Here is a 13,745-nt window from a genome sequence, read left to right as displayed (position 1 = left end):
GTATTTTTTGGTTTATTTCTTTAACTTTTTCTTTGTTCAATTCTTATCCCTTATTTACAAAATTTAATTAATCTCATTTTTCTATTGTGATTGCCATTTTTTCTTACTGATTCGTTAGAACTTTTAACATATTAAGGAGGTTAGCATTTATCACTGATGATGATTATAACGATTATATTTTAGAGTTATTGGCTCTTTTTCTTTTATACATTAAGAAGTTTTGTTTAATTTTTTGTTTGCATTTTAATTTTTGGTAAGGTATATTTAGAAAAGCAGCCAATTTTTGATGTTTCACTTTGTTATTCCTGTAAAGGCTGGCCTATTTGTAGATCTTGGGTCTTATATATATAGAATTTTGGATTATATATATATGTGTATATAATTATATTTAACAGTCATTAAATAACTCTACTTTTTAAAAGTGATGATCTGAGTATGTTTTGCATTTTATATTTGTATGTATTTTATATTACATACAAAATATGTTATATATAAAGTTACATATTATATGTAAAAGGCATATAGCATATATAACTTCATCTTACAATTTGGCTTAATGGAATTTATGCCATGTTGTAGCAATTTGACAATAACTTTAAACTTGGTAAAGGTTAGAAGTCAAGATTAACAAGTAGCATATTAACATAAGACTAAAATGTTAAGAATACCCTGTAGAATGCAATTCTAGATGTTTGTTACAATGGATCAATTTTTCATTAAATTCTTTAAACCATTTCAATACTGTCTTGGTACAAAACCAACTGCCCTTCTTAATATTTGCCAGAAGATGGCGCTATATTAATAAACTAAGATCTCTCTATATTTTCGGAATTGCAGATAAATTTTGTCCAAGTATTAAAATCAAAACAATTCCGAGGGCTTGACAAATAAATCTCTAATGATATGCTCACCTTATCTTTAATGCCTGTATCTTAAAATGATAAGTTTTCTATGTATTTGTAGGGAAGGCCTTAGCATATTTTACTCAGTATAATTTTTTTTTTCTTACATTTTCATTCTTCTTCCTTTTCAAGTTATAAGATAAATTTGGGTATAAAAAGGCAGCTAATTAGTGGATTTTAAAGTTACACTCACACTCACAGGCACAACTACTTCTGTGCTGAGACTGAAAACATTGACTGAAAGAAACCAAAGCCAAAGCTTAACATTGTGATGATTCCATGGGACTAATCACAAAATAGTAGCTTTTGTATTTATAGTTATTTACATTTAACAACAGTCCACTAAAATTTAGCTTAGGGGAATGTTTACACTGTATTTTACTTACATCAGGACTCAGTCATTCATCAGAGGTTCTGTAACAGAGCAAGGATTCCTTTAACCACTGCTTTTATTTAATGCCTTTAAATATAGGTGTCTTTTAAAAGGCAGCTAATTTAGTGTAAGCTGAAATGCCTCAATATGTGCTAATAATGGAACCTTTGTTTAGCATAAAAAGTGAACCTTAATAATCCCCTTTCTTTCTGTATTGCTCCTGGCTCCAGAATTTTCTAATGAGTAGTAACGGGAGCTCAGCAACCACTATGTGGTTTCTTAACTTGACAGTAATTGTGTCTAATAAGTAGACCAGAGTATTCAGCAGAAGTTCCATTGAGGTATTCAGTATTACCTAGCTAATTCATACTAAGAACTGGGAAACAAATTGTATGCATTAAGATTGTCCATGAAGCCCTGGTTCAGAAGAAAGAACCATGGAGATAATGTAAAACTTTATTAATGAGCACAAATATCATCAGTAAATGTGTTATTTTGTTGTGTCTTTGGTATGTGCTTTCCGAATCCACATAAATACATAGATCAGCAGTGTCTCACTCCTTTCTTTATAATATGTAGCTCAATAGTTATCACTACCTTTATTGAGTTCCTTCTATGGGCAGAGTGTCTTCCAAATATTCAGAACTGAAGGGCACATTAAAAAAGAAAAAGAAAGCAATGCTTTTTGGTAACAGTCATTTAATTAGGGAGATAGAAAACCATATTCATGCAGAAAATAGCAAAATAGTTTATAGCACTAGGTAATATAGTGTAAAATGATTGTGGGATTAATTAGTGTCTACCTTGATTTTTGATTAATGCTTTTATTAGACTCTGAAGAAAAAGTCTAAATATGTTGTTTCATACTCATCACAGTCCTACTATGTAGGTATTATTATCTCCCCTTTTTGATAAATGAGGACACTAAGTCGTCCAGAGGCTGACTGATTTTCCCACTCACACAGCTAATAGGCCATGGGACAGGATGCGGACTCATCTGCTCTATGTCCGGAGCTAGAGCTCTCTCCAACATGCCAGACCCTTTCAGTGCACGCCTGGCACCCAGCTTAGCCCCACACTCATTTTGTCTGCCTCCTAATGTGAAATTTTAGGTCACCTGTCTTTACTCTCTTCAAATAAAAATCCCACAGAAGATTTTTCGGCGTCAAAGTTGAGATTGATTTCTGTGATTCATTTGTCACTGTGAAAAGAGATTAGAGATGAAAGAAAAGTGACTCATAGGATGGCTCATGTTCACTGCTGCATGACAGGCAGCTTCTAGAACAGAAAAACAGACTTTTCCTTTCCTTTGGGGGTAAGCAGCACAAGGACATTTCATTCAGTCAAGCTGATGAAATTTTGCTTTAAATTGGATACCCTATTTCTCCCAGGATCACTGTACAGTAATATTCCTGTGTCCATAAAGTTTCAAGTTCATTCTCTTTTCACAACTGTTTACACTGTGTACTTCTCTTCTAATAATTTTCACAAAATTATCTTATGTATTTAGGCCTTTAGAAAAGAGAAGTTGCTTTCTGAAAGCTCCAAAAGCAGAACAGTTAAATATTCCTTCATGCAATTTGTCCCATTCCCTCTCAACCTACTGCTTTGATCGGTTTGTTCTAAATTGTCCTCAGATTGTCTATGTGCTTTGAAACTCTTTAGAATTTATTACTTTGCTAACTATAAAAAAAAAGAGGGATGCCTGGGTGGCTCAGTCGGTTAAGTACCCGCCTTCTGCTCAGGTCATGATCCCGGGGTGGGGGTGGGGGGCTGCTTAGCAGGGGGGAGTCATCTTCTCCCTCTGCCTCTCATGCTGTCCCTATTGTGCTCTCTCTCTCAAATAAATAAATAAAATCTTTTTTAAAAAAGGATACATCTTTCCTAGAAAGTGTTTTGCCTTATTTGCACTTAGATTACTGATTTTGATTCCTGGTTTTTAGTAAATGGAGCCCAAAACAGTCTGGGGTAATAATTCATGATTACCCTAGAAATTTCATCTCTAAGTCATTGATAAAACTATTTATTAATCAAGCTCTAGTCAACAATGCAGAGGCTTTGTGAGTTATAAATAAATCTATACTGGAAGACAGTATCACAGAGGCATTGAAATATGCCCTTGGAGTAAGACAAACCTGAGCAGGAATTGCAGTGAAAGCTTGGATAAGTTACCTAAATTCCCTCAGCTTTGATTTCTTCTGACTTGTTTCTTCAAAAGCTTCTCATAAGAATTAAATGAAATCACATATGCGTGTGTATTATATGTTTATATACACATATATTTATTTATTTTTAAAGATTTTATTTATTTGAGAAAAAGAGAGATGAGCAAGAGAGAGAGAGAGCATGAGCGGGGAGAGGGGCAAAGGGGGGAGGGAGAAGCTGACTCTCAGCTGAGATGAAAGAAAAATGACTCATAGGATCCATCCCAGGCTCCATCCCGGGACCGCAGGATCATGACCTCAGCCAAAGGCAGAGGCTTAAGTGACTGAGCCACCCAGGTGCCCCTATATACTTATGGTATTTAGCATGCTCTCTGGCACTTAGTAAGTCCTTAAGTGGTAATTTAAATTACTATCTCTTGCTTTTCTCTTTCATGGTTTTTAAGCCTTTATTCACAAACCAGACATTTTTTTTTCCCCACTCCTTTTGCCAAAGATGTGTTCAGTTTCTTAATTTCAAAGAGAATGACCAATAATCTATTGCCACAATAATGCTGTATAACAAGCAAGTAAAATCCTGTTGGCATACACAATAAGCACTTGTTTTTGTTTACAAGTCCACGGTTTGGTGTTTTTGCTGATCTGGGCTGGGCCGTGCCAGTTTCCACTGTGTCTGTGGTCATCAGCAAATCAGCTGGTGGCTAGCTTGTCTAGGATTCTCTCAGCTGGGTTATCTACTGTCTGGTCCACATGATCTCTCATCCTCCAGCAGACCAGTTTGGGCTGGTTCTTTTTCAAGAAACAGCATGAGGAGGTATGTAAGATTATTAACAGTTCCAAGTTCTCTTGGAACTGGCACACGGTCACCTCTGCTTTATTCTTCTGGCCAAAGTGTCTACCTTCTAAAGGAAGGAGCTGCAGAGTTATACGGCAAAAGATGTGGATATAGGAAAAGGTGGAGAATGTTTTTTTGTTTTGTTTTTGTCTTTTTTTACAATTAACCTATCATAAAGACAAGCTGGCTAAGAGAAAAAGAGACTTCAAAAACCTGCTAATCTGTTTTTGGCCATTTTTATATCTGTTGCTTTCCACTTCTCATGATTTTTACGTTCGTAGCTGATATCAGTGCAAAATACTCTTTTATACAAATAATAATAATAGCTGGCCATTATTGACTATATACTAAGTGCCAGGCATATTGGTATTTTGCATTCCCTTTCTTATTTAAATTTCATAATTACCCTTCAAGGAAGATAATATTATTATTTTATTATTATCATCTCTATCTTGGAGGATAGAGAACTTTAGAGAAATAATTTATTCATGGTCAGGATGCTAATAAGCAGCAGAGCCAGAATCTGAATTCAGGCTGGTTGGAGTATAGAATTTGTATTGCAATACTGCCTTTCTCCCCTCTTCCATCAATCCTGTTTATTGATTCTGGAATGCGTTAGCCAAAATAAAGAAACAAACACTGACCACTTAGGTGGTTTTTACTTCGTATTAAATACAGATGAATTAATTCATGCCAGAAGCTATGGTTTTGAGACATAGCTCTTTTATATATAATTATTACTACAAGAGGCAAGCTAGAGAATACCGTGGAGGTTCCTTTTCCACCTGCAGTGTAGCAGAACTTAACCCTTTCAGAGCCTATATTCTAATTGGTGGCCATGTTCCCATAGCAGAATGAACCAATTAACTAAGTTTCCATCCAGCTTCTTGCTAAAATGTCAAAACTAAAACAGGATTCATTTAAAAGGCGTACAATAATAAATGCGGTCCATTTAAAACAAGACACCCTAGGCTGTATTCCTAATTAGAAGATTGAAATGATCTCTATTCCAGAAATTGTAACATGTTCTCAGTATTTGCGTAGTTTTATTAGATGTTCTGATGTCTAATATCACCTGAGTCACTGAGACATTTTTTGGAAAGTTTTCTACTACATGAAATAACCTTCACACAGAATAAAACTAATTGGCTTGGATGCATATGAACTATACAAATTGACAGGATAACTGTTAACCTAGGTCTCTCACAAACCTCAACATCATCCTTGGTTTCTCTCTTCCTTCTGCTTCCGTCATTCCCACTTCTGCCCCCTCCCCCTGCCAATTTTCCAGTATACGCTTGCAAATCTGTAGATGAAATCTTTTCCATTTTCCCTCTTCTCTCCATGGTCCCTGCCACTGCCCTGGTCCTGACTCGTCATCTTTCTTTTGGAATGCAGAACAGCCTTCTAATATATTTTCTTACCGTTAGTGTCTGTTTCATCCACACTGATTCCAGTTAACATTTCAAGATAAATATCCCAAAATTCTTTATTTTAACATGGCCTTAAGTACTCTTATTATTGATTACCCTCACCTCTGTAGAATTGTCTTTCAGATTATTGGATGTCTTGGAGAGATCTGTATGTCTGATGGAAAAATCTCCATCTCATGCCAATCATTGTTGGGTGACAACTGGACAGGGCTGGGGATGTAGAGCTAGGAAAGGGAAGAATGGCCTGACATGTCACTCTAATCATCGGTACAGGGTATTGACTGCTGCTTACAATTTTGATCAGGTGTAGAGGGTATTGATGAAGGGATCAGATGACTACTGTAGATTAGGGAAGCTGGAGACTAAATGTAGGGAAATAGGTTAACATTTGGAAGGCAAGTACCAGAAAATGTAGTTCTATGCAGGAATCATGCAATGGTCTGGGATGGGTCAGGTAGAGAGGCACTAGGCGGTCAGTACTAAAGCTGAGCTTCCCAAAACCACAATGAAGAGTTAGGAATCTCTCTAAAGATCACAGGAAAGGTGTAGGGAGCTGGTGCTAAATGATGCTGGATGGTACTGTGCTGTTGTGTGAGCAGGTCTCCATTCATCACTGGCTTCTTAGGGTGGTTCACTCACAGATTCTTCCTCTCTGATTTCAGTCGAAGAGAATTGTATGTGGAATTTCTTTCCCATTCTTATTGGGCTGAGCCCCATTGGGCTTAACTTCATAGAAAATGACAGAAAGCAGAGGAAAAAACATGATGTGAAGAAGTTATTTAAATGATCATTATATGTGAAAAATGCTCAAGCTTAATAATAAACAAAGAACTATAATTTGAAATGAGGTAAATTTTTATTGATAAAATTGACAAATATGAAAATATACTCGATGTTGCTAAGAATGGGTGCAGGTATAGATTTCCTGTGAGTTTTGAAGAGAATTCCTAACTATCCTTTGAAATTTTGGGGAGCCCAGGCTGTAGTATTGGTGATGATTTTGGTGCAAAATGTTAGAATTTGGTTTGGTGATATATATTTGAAGCTTAAAAATATCTACATTGTTTGACCTATCAATCTACTTCTAATAATTTTTCCTACCAAAATCATTGAAGATGTTTCCAAATATGTACAAATAAGCATCTTGGACAAAATTTTATAAATTTTGGGAAATAGCTTAAATATACAGCAATATGGAGTTGGCTAAGCAAATGCTGGTCCGCTGATGCAGCAGACACCCATTAAAACTTATGCTATAGAATATTTAATAACATGGGCAAAATAATCATGATGTTTTATTATGAATATAACAGCACATTAAACAACTGTGTTTCTGTAGAAATTCAAATGTGTATGTATATACATGAAGAATCCTGTTAGGCTATAAACAAAAATGCTCTTAGTGATTATCATTGAGGGTGAGATTACTAAGGTTATTTGTTTTCTTTGTGTTCTTATACTTTAAGACATTCTTTAATGTTTATTTTGCAATCAGAATAAAACCTATACATTTTATTTTTTTAAAAGTGTTGACTAATATGTTTTATATTTGCTCTTATTATTGAAATATGCATTTTTTTCCCTTTTTGTTGGTGCTTATCTAGGGATGATTTCTATGAGGTCCATATTAGTTTAAAATATATCTATATGTTGCTAGTACTTATGTGAATGAAGTGTCACTATTAACACAATACATTTTAGCAGCATTAGCACATAACACTTACTTAAATAGTAACATTATATTGGGAATTCTTCACAGAACAACAAAGATATGGCAAGGAAAGGCAAGGGAAGAGAGGCTACAAAGGGAGTCATAATCACTCGGCCGACGGCTTCTTAAGCTAACCTCCCAAGTCTCCCATCAATATCTGAAAAATCAATTTTCTTCTCTCAGATTTCTTCCCAGTCTTAAAGCTAAGGCTAGCTTTAAACTGGATGAGTTTGAGGTTTGGGGGGATTACTCTATCAGGATAAGTTTATTGAGGTGGTGATATGTGAAATTTTGCAAAAATATATGGGTAAACTTACAACTCAAAAACTAGGTAAAAATGTTTGATGTTTATTAATTTCATGAAAGAGAGGTTATTTCACACCTCTGTTTATGCTATTAAAGTATTCATACAGGTAAAGTATCTGAAATACTTGCAGTCCTTTGCAGAACATTCCATTCAAGTGACATCTCTATGCCTCTAGAGAAGCTTTATCTACCAAGAAACAATAGCAAGGTAATTTTATCAGGTTGTGATTATAGTTTCATCTGTGGGTGTATCAGGCTTTGAAACAAGGTCCAATCTGATCTTGCAGAGAATGCACATTTGCTTGCAGCACTGCTTTTGGGGGTTTATAAGAGGAATCTGGTGCTCAGAATGTGAGATTTGGAAGCAGTGAGAGATAGCACGGTAGCTGAGAATGCTGTTAAGCATTGCTGACAGTTAAGAGCCAGTTAAGAAAGTTTCAAGATAACTATCAGATATGCAAAGCCATAGAAGCCACAGCTATTGATGGTACCTTGATATCAAAATATTTTGAAATAGATTTGAGATCCAAGCTTGTATTTCTTTGAAATTCTATCTGGTTTAAATTACTCTTTTGAAAAGGACTTTTTAAAAATAGAGAGGTCAAATTAATAGAAGTAAACTCCAAAACAGGTTAAACCAAAGTATAACTGAACATTATTATCAAATTGAAGTCAAAATCCTAACTTGGTACTTAAGAAGGCTTTATTAACTTTTGATAGTGTCTTATCATCCCTGGTTAACTTATCACAATAAAGCATTCAAACATATAATTATGCTAAATACATACAATGCCGGGCAGTTCACTTATTTTTTATTTTTCAATACTAAAACACAGATGAAAGAAAATAAAAATATGTTTTATTCTGAATATATCAAGGTACATATTAATTTTTCTGGAATTTTTTTGAAAACTCCATCATTGAAATGTGATAAATAGGGAAATAATTATGGGTATTTAAACAGATTTTATGGTTAAAATACATATTTTTACATTATATTATAAGTGAACAAACTTTTCTAGATATCTGACCCACTGAAGACATTATACCATGATATTCAAATAAGTCTTTACTTGCGCAGTATTAGAAAGCTAACAAAAAATACCATGTTTGTTCTTACCCACAAGGTAAGATCCAGCAATCCTTCCCAAACTTCTCAAGATCAAGCTATTCTATTACTTGTTGAAGAAGGAAATCATGAACTTCCAGTTTCTTCTTTATCTGGGCTAGTGGCTATTTAATGGAGTCAAAAGTTGCAGTGGACTCTAATCAAATAATACAAATTGCTAAAGATTTTATAATGGGGGTCAGAAGTCCTCTCACATTCATTTTCCTTTTTAAGCTATTATATTATATTAGTCTTTACTAGTTAGTGTCCTGCTAACAAGAGCAAAAATTTGTGAGATGAGTATGCATCCAGTAGAGCTGGGCTTAGACAAGCCTCTATGGCCGGCAGCCCTCTCCGTTATTTCAGAGCTTGCTCTACCAAATCAGATGGTCAGCTTTGCCCTGCACTGTCCGTGCTGCTCTCCTGGGCTCTCAGTGCATGCCACATTTCAATATGCTTTGAGGGGCATTGCCATACTCTGTCACCTATCATTCAATTAAAATGTAATCGAATGAGCCACCTGGACTGATAGGGCCTAATAAGTTGCCTATATAGACAGGAAAAGCTTCTAGATAATATTTCACATGTTAGCTGGGAGCAAATGGACAAAATCTTTATTTCATTTGCATAATCATTAATGATTATAATTTTGGAACTTTCAACCCAAAGGTTTGAAAGGTTTGTGGGCTATAGTGAATTTTGAAAATGAAAGTCCTAAAGCATTCAAATCCAAGACTATGAGGCAAGATATTTTCATATATTCATCCATTTAACACATACACACATATATAGATATTAACATAGATACACAGATTTAGTACCCACTGGATTGTCAGGCATGGTGTGACTATCAGAAATGTGTTGGTGAACAAAAACACACTATTGCCTGTAGGAAATTCACTCTCTGGGGGCACGGAGGCATTTATTTGATAACATAATAATGAATATATACAAGTGGGATAAGCGCAATAAAAAACAGCTTAGTGGTGTTAATGAGAGGATATAATTGGGGATTGGACCTAATTAGTTGTGATGACTGAACCCAGAGAAAAAGAATGTATCGATATTAACCAGGCAAAGAAAGGAGCGGGGTGAACATGCTCCAGGCAAAGGCAACAGGAAGGGTGGAGTTTCCTTGAGGAATGTGTGTCTTAATGAATCACCTCCACTTCTTGCTGTCTGAGAGTTAAAGACAGAGACCAAGGTGGCTGTCCTTTCCATCCCCCAGTTTTTCCAACAATGACACCAACTCTCAGCTCAGTTCCCAAGTCTGTGCTGTAAGACTGAGGGACACAATGGAAAAAACAAAACAAACAAAATCAGCCAAATTATGTGTGAAGTAACTAAGACAGGGAACTAAACACACAATTTGCTAGCTTCTTTAGGTAAAGATCTTTAACAATTTAAATCTCTGTAATCTGATGCTGGTTATTTCTGATGATTTAACAGTAAATCAATTAAGTGATGCTCCATAAAAGACTTTTAAACTTATGAAGCGAAGATCCATTCAACCTATATGGAAGTTAAATATTTATCAATAATATCATGATTAGCATAAATCTATTTGGATACTTATTGCTTTGACATTTTTCACATATCAATTTTTTTTGAATAAACAAACGAGTTATAGAGAGAGCATAAAGAAAAAAGGTTCTAGGTCTTTAGTCACAGAAATTTGTTAATTCTCTGGCAACATAGTTTGCTTTATAACTGTCAAATACATTTTCCCTTTTGAAATAATACTACATCCCAAACAAATAATAGTGGTTACCCTTTCATGTCATACCTGCAACAGCTCCATATCACAACTACAGGTGAGATTCTCCCTGAGTTCAAGTCAGGAAGCAGTGTGTTTCAGAGTCTTGAAGAATAGGTAGATGCTGAAAAAAGAGGAATCAGTAATGATTCTTTAGGTAAGGGAAAGAAGGTAAGGGAAAGAAATAAGAAAAAATAAAATAACATGTCTACTATGGAAATCACTCTGGTGGACAGACAGATGGTGAATCTTCTGGTGAATATATATACATTCACTTCTGTCTATCTACCACTGTGTGTGTGTGTGTGTGTGTATCCACTAGAGAGATAAACACACATACATGTACAATTATACGTGTGTGTATATATGTATATGTATATATATAATTACAGTGAGAAATAACATGGAAGATTGTCAATACTACCTATGTTATCATTACTTGAAGATGAACTTATTATCAAGATAAAAGTGATAAACACAAGTTTTTGCACCCCAGTATATATTTCTCCAAGACTATGAGACTATCTATTCCTTTTAGAAGAAACCTCACATTAGACAACTAGTTTGTGTGGTTTAGTTCTGTGTTCCTCATGAGACAGTCCCATAAAAGTCCTGGCCAACCAGCCTTAAAGAACACCATGTGTGGTAATCACAGTCCAGGCCAGGTGGGGATTCTCATTAAAGGTTAAAAATGTGTTAGAATTATAGTAAATAGTTTTTTGACATATATGCTATAATGGGTTACAAATTTAGATGTCTGTAGGGCTTGGCAAATAATGTAAATGCAGAAGTAGTGTAGGACAATGGTTGTCAAAATGCAGTCCTGGGATCAGGAGCAGAAGCATCAAATAGGGAACTCGTAACTAGTACAAATACTTGGGTTTCACTGAAGACCTAGCAGATCAAAAACTTGAGGTGAGGCCAGCAGAACATGTTTTAACAAGCTCTGCAGGTAATTCTGACTCATGCTCAAGTTTGAGAAAACCACTGTAGAATAATGGGGAGTTGTGGGCTATAATGAATTTTGAAAATGAAAGTCCTAAAGCATTCAAATCCAAGGTCAACAAACAGAGCTGACCAAAACAAAGTATAAACACCATATAGGAGTGAAGAATGTAACCCATGGTACACCCATTTAAGAAAGAATAGTTGTAGGAGTGGTTATGTTATAGTAATGGTTGTGAGGAAGAGTCAAATGCAGGTATACCACACACTGAAAAAGCTGAATTCTTTTTGAAATAAAGATTCATGTTTATAGGGGGCGCCTGGGTGGCTCAGTTGTTAAGCGTCTGCCTTCGGCTCAGGTCATGATCCCAGGGTCCTGGGATCGAGCCCCACATCGGGCTCCCTGCTCCGCGGGAAGCCTGCTTCTCCCTCTCCCACTCCCCCTGCTTGTGTTCCCTCTCTCGCTGTATCTCTCTCTGTCAAATAAATAAAATCTTTAAAAAAAAAAAAAAAGATTCATGTTTATAAATTATTAATATATAACATGTAGGAAACAAAAATTTTCAATGAGAATACATCTATAAATGTATAATCAAGACCAGTGTGAGAATGATTCAATATTTGCTTCATGAAGGAGTGGTGTGAGAATTCTTAAGTATTCTTATTATAATTAATACACTTAAATATGTGCAGCATGTGGCAAAACAAAATAACTCGATTTTATTTACTCTGATTCTTCTATCCATGGATCATTGGTTAGAGTGCCATATATACTTGGAGCTCCCTTCACTAAATGAAAAATTTATAAGAGAGAGGTTCTTGTTTGCCAAGTTTCTGTTGTATCCTATTTTCCAGATTCTTGGCACACTGTTGGTACTCAGTGAATATTTGTTGAATAGATGAAAGTGAAGACAAAGTATTTTAATTTTCCTGCCTACTCACATCCTTTTTTTCTGAAATTATTCTTCCATAACTCGAACTCTGTGTACTGTGGGGCCTCGTTACCACCCTTTCACCATGGCTGATGGACTGTATAACTGCGAGATCAGAATGAATCTGGCCATTTTCTTCTTTGTCCTGGAGATATGGAATTGGGACACCGAGACTTCATGAAACTGTATTTGGCATTTGAACTGGGTGGTACTAGGTTGGCTATTTTCTGTGAATCTTTCAATGGGCAAGTAATGATTGTCTACCTACTATCCCTAGGATGACAAGAATACTTCAGTCAATAAACATGCTTAATTTATTGGGATGTGTAGATTGTTAAAATAATTACATAAATTGGGGCACCTGGGTGGCTCAGTCAGTTAAGCATCTGCCTTTAGCTCAGTCATGATCTCAGGGTCCTAGGATCCAGTCCCACATCAGGCTCCTTGCTCAGAAGGGAGTCTGCTTCTCCCCCTGCTCAGGCTCTCTACCTATATATCTCCCTTGTGCATGCATCTTTTCTCTCAAATAAATAAATAATCTAAAAAAATACATAAATAATGTTAAGAAATTAGTGTTGTGAAGAAAATTAAAGCAGAGCAAGGTGATAGATAGCAAAGGGGGGTTATTATTTTAAATTGTCAGGGACTGACTCTAACCTGGTGCCATTTGATCAAAGACTGGCATTCAGTAAAGAGCAAATCTTTTGGCTATCTTGGAGAATAATGACCCAAGCAGGGAAAACAGCAAGCAGGAAAGCTCAAAAGCAAGAAGACCAGTTTGGTTGGACTAATGTGAGTGAGATAAGAGATGAAACTAGAGATAGAGTCAGGAGCCAAATCCTTTGTCAGGATAAGCTCTATGAATTTTTTCTAATGGCACTGTTAAAACTTCTTAGGAGTTTTAAGTAGGGGAGTGATTTATGTTGTCAAAAGATCATCTTGGGTGACAAAGAGTGGAAACAGGGAAACCATTTAAGGTGTTAACGCTGGTCAAGCAGTAAGGTGGTAGTGGATGTGCTGATGGTTAGATTTAAAATATGTTTTGAAAGTAAGCTTAGAGGATTTACTGTTGGTTTGGATATGAGGTATTAAATAAAGAGCAGATTTACTGGGTGAATCTCCTAAGTGAATGTGGTGACCTTTATGGAAATAGGAACACTCGTGGGGGAAGCAAGTTAGTTTGGGGTTATAGTGGCAACAGAATCAAGAGTGTGGTTGTAAGCATCTGAAATTTGGGATTCCTATTAGACATGGAAGTGAATACACTGAGTGGACTTCAGGT

General features: G+C 35.7%; 1 long non-coding RNA gene across 1 annotated transcript in view; it reads left to right on the top strand.

Moving 5' to 3' along the window:
- Positions 1-4,178: 4,178 nt before the first annotated feature.
- LOC116630444 overlaps positions 4,179-13,745 on the top strand; it is a 28,672-nt gene continuing 19,105 nt past the window's right edge. Inside the window, exon 1 of the long non-coding RNA XR_004298974.1 lies at positions 4,179-4,251. This is a non-coding gene — a long non-coding RNA (uncharacterized LOC116630444). The remainder of the gene's footprint in view (positions 4,252-13,745) is intronic.

The sequence above is a fragment of the Phoca vitulina genome, unplaced genomic scaffold (assembly GCF_004348235.1).
Source record: "Phoca vitulina isolate PV1807 unplaced genomic scaffold, GSC_HSeal_1.0 scaffold4, whole genome shotgun sequence".
Taxonomy (NCBI): domain Eukaryota; kingdom Metazoa; phylum Chordata; class Mammalia; order Carnivora; family Phocidae; genus Phoca; species Phoca vitulina.
This window is presented reverse-complemented; position numbering and strand designations above follow the sequence as displayed.